Here is a 14,449-nt window from a genome sequence, read left to right as displayed (position 1 = left end):
TAATTTTCAATCGCCATGGTTAAAACTAAGGAACACAGCGAAGACGTCAGGAAGCTTGTTGTAGCATGCCATACCAATGGGGAGGGCTATGATAAGATTTCAAAGAAGCTAAACCTTCCCAAATCCACTGTTAGAGCCATAATAAACAAGTTCAAATCGCAAGGCCACGTTATGAGTTTAGAGGGTAGAGGGAGAAAAAGGATTCTTTCCCCAAGAGATGAACGGAAAATTGTTCGACAAGTAAAACAAAACCCAAGGATCTCTGTTGGGGAGATTGTTGATGAACAGAGCACCTCTGGAGTGAATGTATCTCGACATACAGTTGGTAGAGTTTTGAAGAGAGCTGGTTTAAAAGCATGTCGTCCGAGAAAGACTCCCTTATTGAAGCCTATGCACCTGAAAGCAAGGCTAGCCTTTGCAAAACGTCATATTGATAAAGATGTTGCATTCTGGAAACGTGTTCTATGGACTGACGAAACGAAAATAGAGTTATTTGGCCATAATAAAGTGTCGTATATTTACAGAAAATCTGGCGAAGCTTTCCTGCCTAAGAACACCATACCCACAGTGAAGCACGGTGGAGGCAGTTTGATGTTTTGGGGATCCTTTGCTGCCTCTGGACCAGGGCGACTTGTTAAGGTCACAGGTAGCATAAAAAAGGAAGATTATGTTAAAATATTGGATGAAAACCTGAAAGACTCTGCTAAAGAGCTCTCACTTGGTCGTCGTTGGTGGTTCATGCAAGATAATTACCCAAAGCATTCGGCTAAACTGACTAAGAAATGGCTTGGGGACAATCATATTAATGTTTTGGAGTGGCTATCACAAAGCCCAGACCTTAATCCAATTGAAAATTTATGGAGAACATTAAAATTGAGGGTAATGCAAAGGAAGCCTAAGAATCTTATTCAATTGGAGGATTATTGTCAGGAAGAGTGGGCTAAAATTACTACTGAAGAGTGCAACAACTTGGTTGTAAACTATGAAAAGCGACTGAGGAAGGTAATCAAGGCCAAAGGCTATACAATTGATTATTAAATAAATCGTGCCAATAATTTTGAACAAGGGTTTTTTGCAATTATGTTTGTTGTTCCTTTGTTATTTATTTTTTCTAAAATCCGATTGCTGCATCGGAAAGGCCAGTTAAAAATACATAATATACTTTGTTATTTTCTTTAATTTAATCCCTTTTTTAGAATTTATTAGACAAAATTTAACTTTTATTTTACCGTGCCAATAAATATGATCATCACTGTATATATATGTGTGTGTGTGTGTGTGTGTTATTTTTTATTACCGTTTTATGCGTTTAGTTACACATGGATCAAGTAACTTCGTCAGATTTACAGAAATGGTTATGGCTGGAAAAATGATATTAGAAGAAGCACAAAGAAAAATGAAAAAAAACCCGAAAAAATGGGGGCGGAGATCGACAATAGTTAAGTTTTAAGGTTTAAAAAACATTAGACGGTTGTGGGGGTTAGTGGGAGTTTAGGAAATTTAGCTAGTCGCGGATAGACATAGAGGGAAGGGAGAGAGAGGGAGATAAAGAGAGGGGTAAGGAAAGGAAGGGGGAAAATTTCAATTTTAAGTTTTAAGAAACAATAAGAGGGGGGAGTTTAGAAAATTTAGCTAGGCGCGGATAGAAATTATGTATGTATATATATATATATATATAGAGAGAGAGAGGGGATAAAGATTAATAATTGTAAATTATGAATCGGTCTCAAAAGAAGAAACAAAACAAAATCAAATTTAGTGTACAATCGTTTCGGAAACGATATTAATTCTATTAATATTGACAATTCTTATATTGTTTCCTCATCAACACAAATGGGATGGAGATAGAGTAAGACACAAAAATAAACTAGCAATTTTATAGTAAGGTGAATGGCATGTCAATAATTGTTTTTAAGTTTGTCGTTATATATATATATATATAGGCATGTTGTCTTGTTTTTTCTGCATAAATGATTGAATTAGGTATTACTGTTTATTTTTAAAAATTAAGACGCTGCATAAATAAAATGTTTTAATGCATTTAAAAATAACTAACGTCTGATATATGGGCGCTGATTTGGATATTCATTTTTAAAAAAATAAAGAATGATGGTTTTGATCTCACTCCTTTATATTAGGTATAATATAATAATCGATAGAGAATTGCCTTTATAATAATAAATACGTAGTCATGCCTATTTAAGCGTATCTCACAACTTGGCAACGTTAGCTAAACGTTTTGGTTTCGATTCTCGATGGTGGCGCAGAGTCCTCTTTGTGTTTAACTTTTTAACTAATCACTATATATTGGGTCCAATGTGATATAATAATAAATACGAAATCTGCATAAATCAAAATACTATATTTAAGCGTATTTTATGACTGGGCACTGCCGGGCGGCCTGCTAGTATATATATATATATATATATATATATAACAAAAGCGAACAAATATCAGGAAGTACAACTAGACGACTCGTCAGAGGCTTGGTAACATTTCGAATAAAAATGTTGCATAATTTGTCCGTCCTTTTGCGAATATTAAACTTAATGATACTGAACCTTATGTCAATTTTGATGAAAGTGCATTACATGATTTTGATTCTAAAATGGCTATGATTAAAGGGTTAAGTTTAATAGAATAATTCGTTGATACGTAATAGGCATACATCTGATTCAAGGCACATCTGAAATAGTTTAACTTTTAAATGATAAGTTGTGTCCATTTTATGCCATAAACTATTTTAAAAGACCACAGAAACTGATATTTTAGGAATATTAACTTACATGGAATTCATATTGTTAATTAAAAAAAAAAGAATCGGAAGAATCTGGATTTTAACGAAAGGCTTCCATTTCATTTTCATCGCCATTGTATTATACTAGATTAAACAAAACATAGCCCACATTTGGACCTCTTACGCCTCGTATCGTTAAGTATAAAAGATCATGATTGATTAGTTTAAGAGTTAATCCTGTTAGTACACATTGAATTTCTGATTAAATACGAAACGGTGTTTTGGGAGAGTTCGACCAAAAGCCACCATTATAGAAAACACAGTTGAGTGTAAAGATATATGTAAATCGAAACGAAACTATTTTCGATACACACGAATAATTGATTCGCTTCAAGCAGGTGTCCTTTACTCCGATTGGAGTGTGAGCGTTTGTGTGACTACATTTATTCTCCTTTTATTATTGATGTATTATGTACATTGCTCAGTGTTACTTATGTGTTCTGCAATACCGTGGGAACGGCTTAGATATTAATTGAAATGAAACAAGCTCGGTGTGTCTTTGTTCTCTCCTACATAATAAAACTACAATACTCGACCTAGGGCAGGCAAAAATTATTATTCTCTCGATCAGCACAATTTTAACCATTTTACATCACTTACGAAAATTAAACGCAAAATATAATGCTACTAAACTTTGTGTCAAGAATGCTTATTCCAATTTTTATCAAAATCTATTTTATTTTTAAAAAAATGTCTAATATGTAAGAGTTAGACTTAACCTAAATATGTCTTTAAAAATGAAACTGTCTGAAATCCTGCTTTATTGGTGTCGGTCAAATTTAATGTAAATCTGAAATATTTTTATTTTCAAATTGAAATGCGTGTCCACATTTTGACCGCGAAAAGCTTTTGAAAATACCACCAAGGAACTAAAATTTAGGAAATATTTATTAATTGATATTTAATCATTATTAGTTAAATTTAAAAAAAAATAAATAAATCTAAGGGGTCTGATTTTTTTTTTTTTAAGAACGTTCACGGACTTTTAATCCATTTTTCATAAAACTAAATTAAATATATCCCGCACTATCACCCCTAACCTCTGCTACCCCTAACCTAACAGCTGTGTTCCATAACGTACAATCATAGGTGAATTAGTTTAGGAGTGTATTTTGTAAAAACATATACACACACACATGCATACGTAACTTTATAAGTAGGTATAAAAATGCACATGAAACGTAATTTTTAAAATCAATTTATTTGAATGAAAATTTCATTTCATTAAAATTGAATTTTAATTTAAAACTAGGTTATAATTCTAAACACTTATTCAATTGCTTATACCAATAAGTTAGCATAATTTATACACTTTTCATATCTCGGTCTAATGCAGTTTCTTATTGCAGTTACTTCTTTCTAACTCGTTTCCTACTGACTGCATGGGCTTCACTTATAACTTTGGTATTTTTTCAAGACTAATAGGCACCGCCTCTCTTTGCGATTACCATCTTTCGTTCTTGTTACTGCATCAAGTGGTTTCATATATTGTCTGAGGCGATTTCCGTAAAAAAAAAATGTTGCTAAAATCATTGAATCAGTCTATCGCTGCGGAAAGTATCTTACTTCTGACACAATCTTCATATAAGAGCCAGAGACACCATAAGACAGAGCATTGTTACGATATCTGGAGGTCAGACGCTCAGAGAACTCTTTGCTCCACTGAGGGAGTATGAAAACAGACTTGGCAATCTAGTGGGAGGTGTCCTCTTCCCTTCCTTGTAGTCTGTTTTCCCACAAAAAGAGACGTTGCTAATTTTCGTTTAGTCTACCATTTTCGAGCTTTCGTGGTGTTTGACCGAACTGTAAACTCTGATTCGACCCCCACGCGCCCGTCTCGTAAAACAATTACTAAAAAATTAACTACCACCACTTTAAATAATTTACCCCCATTTTGTATATTTCGGACTAAACGGAATTTCTATGAGCACAATACCCCATCCTTCTCTCTCCCAAGGATTACTGCTCTGGAGCACCATAGATGATACCTAGCTGATAGAAGCTTGGCCGTTTTCGAGTCCAAATGCCTGCTGATCCTTCCCCTAAACTAATTGAATTCTCATCAGTTTCACCGTTCACTTGACAAATTACTCATTAACCCTAGTCCTCGAGAGGATTTTCAGCCTTGATAAGAAGTGTCTCATGCTAAAATAATACAGATGTCACGTTCTCCTTAATATGGTTACACATCGCAAGAACATAGGACAAGTAATAACTGGACTCCTTTTTTTAATTTTTTTTTTTTTTTGTAATATCGATATTTATTTTATCATTCTCCCGCCACGTGTGACTTCGCATTACGGCCGTTACGTCACCCACGTCTTTAATGTTATCGTTTTCTCTAACATCCTCTCTCTCCTTTTTATATTTTTTTCTTTTTCCTTACCGTTAAGCCATTTCGGATACGGCTCGGTATTTACATATAGCCGCCATACGCGCTAAGTTACATAGATACGTATGTATAGTTTATTGTTAAAAGAAAAACATTGTGTTTTCTTTATGTGATTTAAATTTCGATATTTCGTAAAACATGTTATTACTGAGTCACCGATAATCAAGGATAAAAGCTACTCGAGACTAAATGTTCACGATATCGATGGAGTGCCAGTTGAATTATTGAATAGTATGCGAAAATTGAAACTGATGATTTTACAATCGATTTTAATTTGAAATCAATTTTTAATGATGCCTACTACATCATCGATTCTTCAATGCAAAAAAAATATATATTCTTAGAAAAAATTGGGAGAAATGGCATGGCGCGGGTGAAAATAGATGAATAAAAATATTATCGGGTAACTTTGATTAAATATCGCTAGGCCTACACAAAGGAAGTTTGGTTCACAGCGAGCCCTCCTGAACTGTACATCGATCTTTATAATAAATAATCTACGTTTTATTTTTTTTATTTTTATCGATTTGATTTATTTTTTTTTTTATCCGTATGTTCTTAAAAAAGAGGTAATATTATAAATTTGCACAAAGAAAATCCCGAAGGAACGCATCGACTGACTTGATTCTCAGTAGCTAAACGCGATCTAGTCGAGCCGGTTCTGCAGAGCTCAAAACCTTTTTACATCAATTTCGATCGATTTACGTTCTACGACTCCCACCACGTTTCTTACTAGCTTCTATTAATGTATTAATGTAAAAAATTCTCTATTCTCAATTCGGGGAAGGAGGTATGCAGTATCTTTCCTTTTGTCATGAGGCCATGTTTCCAAAGGCCATCTCCTCACTTAGGGGATAGGTAGTATAGCATATGCTCGTTCGTACTGAGACCCTCCCCCAGACATAATCTCCGCATTTGAGAGCGGGTTAGCGACGACAATAAAAAATTATCACAATCGCATATTCGTAAGCAAACTCAATACTTGCATTATGCATACTACAAAAAAATATTCAACCACGGGTAACATATTGAGAGCTGACAATAATAGTTTAAACATTACAAGACTAAACTAGTATTCAAGAGAGATGGAAAATGATTTACTATTCAGGGTAACAGGTAACAATAAAGGTCCGATTTTAAATAAACACTTGTACGTTTGTATTATTTGGATTGTTCGGACTGCTGTTCTAATCTTGGTTGTTATTCGCACAAGGTTTCGTCCGATGTACCCTCCGATTTCCTTCATGCGTATCTTCACAATGGCTGCCGAAAAGATCCGGTGTCTCTTTGATAAGTTTTCATGATTGTCTTGAGGCTCAATTTTCGTTTTATTCACCGTGAAATTCCCAAAACATTGTCTAGGTGTTATTATTGTTGATGTCATTAATCCTCTTTTCCTTCGGCAACGCGTTTTCTTGTTATCCCCGTCCATTTGCATCAAAAAACTTTTCCCTTTCCTCATTCCAATCGCGCTATTATTGTTGGTTAAACCGGAAGCGAGCAATGTCGTCTGTTGCAGCCATTATTTATTCATTTAACCTTAAGAGACTCGATTTTGTTGTCGCTGGATTTTCTATTTTCTTTCGATAAACCCATCCCAAGAGACGACGGATTAAATGAACTTGTATTATTCTGGCCCATGGATAAACACACTAACATATTTCTTCGTCTCCTTTCTGTCTCGAGAGACAATGGATACCTCCTGTAAGGCTGCCTGCGCGGGTGTAACATTTTCAAACGCTATACAAACATTAGCAGTAAACGAACAAGATCGTAGGGTGCACATGTGCGGTTTTGCCACCGACTGATCAAGAAATCTATATCTCTCAAAGTGAGAATGTGTTTGTTGCGTAAATTAGGAGCAAAAAGTTAGTGTGTGTTTGTTGCGCAATATATATATATATATATATATATATATATATATATATATATATAACGGGCACTTCTCAACCTATATACTCAATAATTTTTTTTAATCTAGACTTGAGATTTGGCATGTAGGATATTAAGACCTTTTGAAACTTTATAATAGGTTATCATTCGGAAAATAGGGCTGTTAAGAGGTCAAAATTGAGACATTGAGAGGAGCATGTACTTTTTGTTTGTAAACTGTTTCACAACATTATGTTAAGATTATGTAAACAAGTTTTGTAAATTCTCATATCTTTAAACGAAACAAAAATTGTAAAAAGTGGAACCTGGGAATCATTGCAAAGAACAAAATTACGCTAAAAATATGTGCGTATTTTTTTTTAAGCAAAAATAAAATGCATACATGCTGCCTATAGATTTCTCTCGTCTTTGCGTTGGCTTTTGAGTGACATCATAAGACCGACATGTACAATTTTCAAGTCAAGGTGTGAAAAAAAGCAATATCTATATACCTACAAAGGTGATTTTTTTTCTTGCTCTCACATTGATATTAAAAACTTACTTTTTATGTTTAAAAATTATTAAAACCACACGGGTATGTTTATATGCGTGTATATCTGTGTAAATATGTTATGATGTCTACGACATAATTACGTTGACACACCGGTTCTCCTCAGATCACCGACGAAGTTGAGCCTGGCTAGTACTAGATTAGGCACCGTCAAAAATAGCCGCAAAATCAAGTTGTTGTTGTTTTTTAAAACGAAATTACATTTATTAAAATCCATTATTTCTGAGTAACTTTTTTTTCCCAGAAAGATAACACCCTGAATTTTATCATATAGAAAACAGAATAATGTAAAACTTTTTCTACTATTTTTAATTCAATTTTAAATGTTAAATTTTCCCAAAAAGTTAACAATTGACATTTTTTGTCTTGCACAAAAAACGTACTTAAATATTAAAAAAAAAGGGGGGTTTTGAAATAATTAATTTATTTATTTATTGTCTAACTAAGATTTAGGATGATTTTATAAGAGAATATGCAAAAATATTATAATATAAGTACCTGAATTTCAAATAATTCCACTTATTCATATAGGTAACCAGATATTTCGCGTCGACGTAGAGTTCAGATCGACTCTGTTTACGTTTTCGTTTGATGATAAGAAAACTATGGAAGACCAAACAGGCCAAAAAAACTTATTTTTCAGTTACGAAAATTTCAATGTATTATTAAGCTGAGGCTGGCCAGTACCAGATGGGTGACCATTTGTATGAGTTTGGTTTTTAATGTGTATGTGTGTGGGGGCTAGGCTCCCCAAAATGGGGGGGGGCAATTTAAAGCAGAATAAAAAAAAAATTATTTCAGCGCGTTTGGTCCACCGTAGTCGAAAGGCGGCAAACGTTTTCAAACGGGATCGAAAAAAATGATGCTATTTTTAACACAAAGGGCACAATATTTATCGAATTTTTTTTTGTATCGATTATTCAAAGCATGCCCTGTTTAATAATGGTCATGCATTATTCGGCTCGCTAAAAAAAAATTGTTAATTTATTTATCAAAAATTTTAAAATGGCTTTTTTCGTATAAATATTTAAAAAAAAAATTTTTTTGTTTTGCTTAACTTAAATTAATTATTTTACTTAACATATTCACCGAATTTCACACTTCAAAACTCAAAAGTGGGATAATTAAATACAATCGAAGTTCTGATATTCAGACGTCAAAATAAGGTATGCAAACAATTTTTTTTTTAATCTATAATTCTGTCCCTTACAACAACACAATATGTTTTGTTCAGTTTCAGATGATTATTTTAAGCATATTTGTTCCCACTTCAAAACAAGGGGGGTTGTAAGCAAAAAATATATATATATATATAAATATCGTTTATGAAAAATAAGTACACTGTTATAAAGTTCATTCTTCTCCTAATAATCGCTGAAAATTTCGTATTGATCGGATAATTACCTGATTTTTGATAGATTTTTAAAAAGACGGTCCGTCAAAAAGTACTGACCTGCCCCCCCCCCAGTTTTGGCGGTGCCTATACTAGATGGATGCCAATTTGGGAATTGTAAGCGCTGTATGCGTGCTCAGCTTATCTCGGCGTTGTTTCCAGCAATCCTGAACCTCCACTAACCACTGGTATTTAACAATGTCGACTATTGTGAGGTTTGGTTAGAAATTGCGCAACTCTTACCACAAAAAATATCACGCGCAGGCACCTTTACAGTGGGTATCCAGTTTCTCAAGATTAAAGGAAGCCACCAAATATATACACACACACACACGCACATGTGTTTTTTTTTTGTTTGTTTGTTTTGTTTTTTATTGCATTTTTCCGATGGGAAACTAAGAGTCAATTTAATCATACTTATCTGAGTCTAAGATATTAACATAAATAATGGCAATAGTCCTCCCTATAAATTAACAAGGGGGAAATAAATCTGATTGGACAATGGGATGAACGCATGCATTTGTCCCTCGACGTCACACTAGAGTGATTGCTGACAAGTCGCGCGACGAGCAGCTGTCTTGGAGCTTCACGGTCTGTTAATTCTGAACGGGAATAAATGACTTAATCGTTCAGTCATGACCAATCATACATCCAGATCATGAACTACTCACATGCGGTTTTTTTTTTTGTGTTTTGTTTTTTTGGCATGCATTTTAAATTAGAGACGCCGTTTTTTGTTTGTTTGTTTGTTTGTTGTTTTTTAATCTTCAGAATATTTATTTTTAATTTAATCAGAAATCTGGTTTGTTAGGTGCAAAGTGTAGGATCTGTTTTTATGCAAATCTTCATATTTTCTGTCGTCATGCAATGAAGGAAAACTTGTTATAGATTGATCCATTTTTTTTTAAATTGTGTCCTAATCCAAAGTTCTAATCACTTTTTTGATGAGCTGAATTTTTATCCATGTTAGAAAAAACGATCTTTTTATCTTCCTCTGTGGGTAGGTACAAAAAGAGATATCACATTCATAAGAATCGACCTTTTCTGCAGATGACGTTAGTTGAACGTTTTTTATATTCAAAATATTTCTATCTACTCCAAGTTGTGTGGTTGTTTCACTCCTTGAACTTTCTATACTTTTGCGTGTTTACATTAAAAAACTATGACTTGCCTGGGTGCTCGGCGTTGGAGGAGTGAGTTGAGCCAAAAAAATGTTGTAGTAGGCAGGTAGGCTCGAACCCGTGACGCATAGGCGGAAAAGAAAGTGAAGGTGGGTGTAAGGTTGTTGGTTGAGCAAAAACAAAAAAGGAAAATTGCGAGCTCAAAAAAAAAAAGTCTTAGTAGGCAGGCAGGCTCGAACCCATACCGCGAAGGAGGAAAAGAACGTGAAAAAAATGTAATGCATTATCTGTTGTCCCCATCGTAAAACCTTGAATGATATAGGTTTAAATTAAGGCTAGACAACCGAAAAGAGGCGATAACTTTCGAAAATATCTGCGAAAAAAGCGACGCCTTCCTGTAGATAAGTATTCATTTGAGGGTGAATAAAGCAATGTTTTTGGCAAGTTTTTCGATATTTGTCGTCCGAAGCGTCGAGCTTCAAAACGATATTGATATCGTGAAAATCCGTTGCCTCTCTCAAAAGTTTTTCGAGACATACATACATACATACATACATACATACATTTAAACAGGTGAGATTTATAGCTATAATAACAAAAATAATCCCGATTTTTTTTTTTTTTTTTTTTACCAAGGAACTTCTTTGGCCTTACGAGGAAACAAAAACGTATAGTTCTTATAATACAACACTTCACCTTTTTTATATTCGCTCAGTTGGAAGAAAGGTTCCCGAAATAAGGACATTCCTATTTTCATCATGATCCAGAGTACTCCTTTTTAAGAGCTATAGTTTTCCTATATTAATCACTGAACTGTAATTCTGTTTGTTTATGGTGGAGTTTTACATATGTATTTATATATTACGAGGATCGTTCCAAAAGTAAAGCCTCCTATTTTGTAACAAGCTACAAAAGCGGGAGTGGCACCATTACAACACGTGACATTTTGTGACCCGGAATTTATTTTTCTTCATTACCACAGCAATTATCAATGCCATTTTGCCAGAAATTCAATGACGCATCTCTGTTTCTGGCGCACGTCCATGAAAGGCATTTCTTTCTTATAGGCTCACGCCGTCTGGTTAAAATTTCAGGTCATGAATGAATAGGTTCAGTCATCATAACAATGCTATTTCTGATCCCCACTGATCCATTAACGACGGAATAAAAATTGTATTAATAATTTTATGGAGTTTGGAGAGTTTGTCTATTTGTACATAAATATGAAAATGTGATTGCTTGAAAGAAAAGGGATAGGTAGAGTACACGTGACTAATGCAGTAGTTTTTTTTATGATGTCAATTTCAGGGTTCGAAAATCACGTAAATCTAAAGAATGTTCTAAATTGAATGAATGAGTTTAAATATAATGAATTAACGCAAGATAACACAAAAATAAAACACAGGTTATATATGAATAATTTTTAAAACGAAGTGAAATTGTTTCAAAATCCGAAAAAAAGTACAGATAAGGTATTATTCGGTATTGGTTCGAAGTGAAATCTGTATAATTATAAAACTCTGTGGACCATCCGGACGCCCTTGCTTGTTTGCTTGTAATAAATACATAATTTTACCAAGAATTCAAGTTTTTGTTTCGGATTCGATTCTAGCTGATGGCACTCAAGTAATTATTTTTTTTTTTACTTTTGAAAACCACTACAATATATTGGTTGCAATATAATATATAATAATCGATAAAGAATTGACACTATAATAATATATATTAAATCTGAATAAATTAAAATATATTTGAGCCTATTTTACGACCTGGGGAGGCCGGGCGTCTCTGCTAGTAATACTTAGATATATTCCATGCTGTTATTCACTCTCCCCTACAAATACTAAGTAACGTATTTTCCAACGAAATTTTAAATAATTTTCTTCATATTAGCTATAAATCGGTAGAAGTTAGCTAAATATGAAAATTGACATACCCAGGTACTTGGCTAAAGACCGGGTAATATCTGGTTTCCTATATAAATGGAGATTGTGTCCGTCACAATTTAAAAAAATATATATAATCAAATCCATGACGAAATTTGTCTCATTTCGTAATATCAACTATCTTAAGGAAAATATTACAATAATAGCAAACAATAACATTTCGACGAATAAAAAGGATGCCATGATCAGGAATCGAAACCGAACCCTTGCGATCTTCAGTCTTAGGTTCTACAAAGTGAGCTATTTGGATTTTATGAATATAACTGATATTACTGCTTAGTATCGCACAAAGAATTAGACGGACTGGTAAATTCATCAGTTGTTCTTGAATTTACTTTCAACGAAAGAGTCAGTCAAAAATTTTTTTCTTTTTTTTTATTGTTTGTTTGTTTTTTGCAACTGACCTATTTACTTTATAATTGAAATTGATATGAAAATAAACTTCAAACGGTAAAATCCATTATGTTCAGATCTGCATTTTAAGGCCATTTGTTTGGTTCAATAAAATTTGGATTCTTGGCTTTAAACCAGGTAATGGTCTCTTCGCCTGTAAAAAACTTTTACTTTATATTCATTAATAAAATAAAATAGACGCATCTAATACAATGCTAGTGTAGATACTAAACTTGGGGCTAAATCTAAATACTCCTCTATTTTCTTGTGGGCCAACCTGTATTTGTGTGGTTAAAATGGAACGAAGTTACGAATATCTTAAAGTCCAATTATTTGAGGGTCTTAAGTTGTTTTGCGGGTATTTTTTCTTTTTCGCTTTCCAATGACAGATTGGTTCTTATCTTCCTTTAAGACCATCTGCTGCCGAATGCACGAATAATTCAGTTTGGGTCCTTTTTCTTGGCACTGCATTTGAAAGGTTTAATCCCTGCTTCATCTGTGTTCTCCAAGAGTATCATTTTACTGAATTAAAAACGATTCGAGAGATGAGAAAATAACAAAGTAATGGCGGTCGACAACCATATCTAATCCGAGTTAAGACAGAATTACTTCCCTTGTAAGAAGTCTTCCTGTTTTTCTCTTTGTTATTCTTCAATTTATTTTCTGTTTTCTTCTGCGTGATACATTTCTTTTTGTATTCTTTTTTTGTTTTTGTTTCATTATTATTTTTACTAGCACATGTCGTGTTTATCTGCCTACTTCCATTATTCTTTTCCATTGTGGTCCGTTGTTGATCAGAAGCGAATCGGGACGGAGTAGAGTTTAATTTATATTATAATTGCTTCTTTTTAATGAAAGTAACTGTAAAGGTTATTAATAATAACTCGTGATGAGACGATTCCAATAGTTTACCGATTCAATTATGGACTATGTTTTAAATTCCTAATTCTGTTACAATAATGGATTTCGATTTCTTTAAACCGCCAAATACTTAGCTAGATACATTTTTTTCTGATTGGAATTCGTGCTTATGTTTTTGCAATCCCCCAATGCGAAACTTTGACTAAAAGCACTCGCCTAACTACAACCACTATCAAAAACTTCACCCCATTCTATACCTTTATCTAAATCCAAACGCAGGTGACATGAACAAAGCATCTTTCTTAGAACTGTAGGGTTGTAGAACTCTGTTCCGCTAGCATGCTTTCCGGTTTACTACAGCATGGTCGAGTTAAGTCCAGTGTAAACAAGTTCTTGCTTAGACATCCCTTTAAATAGGCATATTATACCCAGCTTCCGTTACCGTATATGCATTAACTCTTATCCTCTGTTGACCTTCGGGTCTTGAGAAGTGGTGACTCCCCTGAAAAAAAGGTAAAACTACATTGGTGTGGGGGGGTAGTATTTATATATTTCAGTTTTATTAATCGTTTAAAACCAATGAAGATTTATTTTATATCATTAGTACCTGCAATCGAAACTTGAGCTTGCTTGAAAGTTAATTCTAACGCAAAAAAGCAAAGGGTTTGGTTAGTTAGCATAAAGCTGTTAATGCAGTTTGTTTCGATTTAATCTTTACTATATGTCTCAAGTCGGGCAGAACTTTTTGTTGTTGCTGCTGTTATTTTTCAATTCTATTAATAGAAAAAAACGTAGCAGAAAATTATTTACCCTGCGTTTGTCCTTTCGATGCAAAAATAACTACATGTATAAAATTATGACCTCCCTTTTCTCTGCGTGAACCCTGGTTGACTCACCAACATACAATGATCGGTCAACTGTGCTTGAAAGGACAATAAAAAAATGGAGGTGGGAATCTCCTCAAAACTAAATCAAATCAATTAGCTTAATGAGTTTACAACAAAAAAATACATCTCGCTCCTCCCGCCCCGCCACTAAAAATACACCCAGACAAGCGCAGTCGAATACACATGTCCGAACGTAGACTAATAAATATTATCTCC

At 33.8% G+C, this 14,449-nt stretch overlaps 1 protein-coding gene across 3 annotated transcripts in view; it reads left to right on the top strand.

Annotated features, from left to right (window-relative positions):
- LOC145293293 (neuroglian-like) overlaps window positions 1–14,449 on the top strand; it is a 1,600,306-nt gene that overhangs the window by 244,658 nt on the left and 1,341,199 nt on the right. The window lies entirely within an intron of this gene.

This window comes from Euprymna scolopes, chromosome 2 (assembly GCF_053919585.1).
Source record: "Euprymna scolopes isolate OS-2025 chromosome 2, ASM5391958v1, whole genome shotgun sequence".
NCBI classification, from domain to species: domain Eukaryota; kingdom Metazoa; phylum Mollusca; class Cephalopoda; order Sepiida; family Sepiolidae; genus Euprymna; species Euprymna scolopes.
The sequence above is the reverse complement of the archived record's forward strand: the minus strand, read 5'-3'. Positions and strand labels throughout refer to the sequence as shown.